We start from the raw sequence: 2,306 nt of genomic DNA, 5'->3' as shown, positions 1-2,306 counted from the left end.
AAGGGACCTGCTTCATGAAAAGGTAAGTTTTAAAGCAAGCTGACGATCCCCGCAGGATGGTTCGGTTCTGCGGATTGAGTATAATGGATCGGAGTCTGATCCAATATGCTCTCCAATCCGCAGATCCGATCCATCCTGCGGGGATCGTCGGCTTGCAACCTATACAGGGTGACACCGGACCCGCTCCATGAAAAGGTAAGTTGTAAAGCAAGCCGACGATCCCCGCAGGTTGGATCGGATCTGCGGATTGGGGAGCATAATGGTTCGTCGGCTTGCTTTAAAACTTACCTTTTCATGGAGCTCGTGGAGAGATAAGTTAACCCCGTATAGGTTGCAGGATGGATCGGATCTGCGGACTGGGAGCATAATGGATCCATCTGCGCAGATCAATCCGCAGATCCGAACCATCCTGCGGGGATCGGATCAGATGGATCCTATATAGGGTGACACCGGACCTGTTCCACGAAAAGGTAAGTTGTAAAGAAAGCCGATGATCTCCGCAGGATGGTTCAGATCTGTGGATTGGGGAGGATAATGGATCGGAGTCCGATCCATTATGCTCAACCCGCAGATCCGATCCATTCTGCGGGGATCCTGTGGGGTTAACTTGATCTCTCCACGAGCTCAGATCTGCGGATTGGGGAGGATAATGGATCGGAGTCCGATCCATTATGCTCAATCCGCAGATCCCATCCATCCTGCGAGGATCATCGGAGGGGGTGTCACTGAGTGTTATCGCACCGGGTGACACCAACCCTAGGGACGCCCCTGAGTGTCAGTGTGTGGGATTAAATTTTAAAAAAGTTACTATTTTGTATTTAGGTTTTTATTTATAACAAATCAGGAATTATCCGTTACCATTTACTGCCAATGAAAAAAAACAAACGAAAAATGCTGTATATTCCCCTGAGATACACTAAAAAGTTTGGATGATTTGTACAGATTTACTAAAACGTAGCAAAGGTGCAAAACCGCGTTCAGGCGTTTAGGATTTGTTTCACCTGTCAGGAAGGGGTTTTCAAATGGTATGATTGGGGTGGGGGAGGGGTGGTGTTCCCCCAAGGCCTGTGCTAGCTCTCAGCCCCCCTGCGCCCCCCCTGCGCCCACACAGAAATGCAGACACAGGCCCCCCAGGTGTGTCAGTAATCTGATCTCTCCTCCTCTCCTCGCTGCTCTCAGCAAATCACAAGTTTTGACGACATTTCTAAATATCCCGATGAGGATCTGAAGCAACGTTTGTGCTTCATGTATGGGATCTATAGAAGGATATAGATCTAGAATTGTATCCATCTTACGGAATCCGATGTGTCGGCAATAAAGGGGATCCCCGAACCCCACACTTGTTACATTGTATCCAAGACCCCCCCCCTTCTACTCTCACTGACACAGTGATGGGGGATCTGTCGTCAGGGGGTGACCCCGAGAAATCTCAGATCTCATCCCACCCCAGCCATATGTCTCACTGGGAATCAAAGCAAACCTGTCACATTACCCACCCAGCAAGCTCACAGTGTGCAATGAAATCAGAGTCAGCAAGCTCACAGTATGCAGTGATATCAAACTAAGCAAGTTCACAGTGTGCATTGAAATCAGAGTCAGCAAGCTCACAGTGTGCAGTGATATCAGAGTCAGCAAGCTCACAGTGTGCAGTGATATCAGAGTCAGCAAGCTCACAGTGTGCAGTGATATCAGAGTCAGCAAGCTCACAGTGTGCAGTGATATCAGAGTCAGCAAGCTCACAGTGTGCAGTGATATCAAACTAAGCACGTTCACAGTATGCATTGAACTCAGACTTAGCAAGCCCACAGTGTGCAGTGAAATCAGAGTCAGCAAGCTCACAGTGTTGCAGAGCAGACTGAACCAATGCAGACATTACAATATTTGAAAACCTCTTTAGAATGAGATGAACAACAACATAAAGGAAACAAATGATTCATCGTATCCCCCCAATCTCTGCCCACCCTGCGCTCTCACCTGCTCTCTGACAGCGTCGTATTTCAGGTGGGTAGGTGTGCACAGTCCTGGATTCCTGCATGAATGGTGGAAGCCTCTGGTAAAGCCGCAATGTCTATCGCTGTGCTGGGCTGGAGGAGCTTTCAGTTTCATTAGTCATGACGGTCCCCCCTATTCCGCCTACCTGGGAAGTCGATGGCAGACCTGCACACGGTGGAGAAAAAAGGAGTGATTTCAGAGAAATGTTTAAAGGGAAAGTTGTGACATATGCAGAGCGAGGAAAGAGCCCTGGAAATGAACATGACGAGGAAGTCACACCGCTGCGACTTAAAATCACATGATTTATGTGCAAT

Source organism: Staurois parvus, unplaced genomic scaffold (genome assembly GCF_062004578.1).
Source record: "Staurois parvus isolate SC_StPar_1 unplaced genomic scaffold, SC_StPar_1.0 ptg002165l, whole genome shotgun sequence".
Classification (NCBI taxonomy): Eukaryota; Metazoa; Chordata; class Amphibia; order Anura; family Ranidae; genus Staurois; species Staurois parvus.
The sequence above is the reverse complement of the archived record's forward strand: the minus strand, read 5'-3'. Positions refer to the sequence as shown.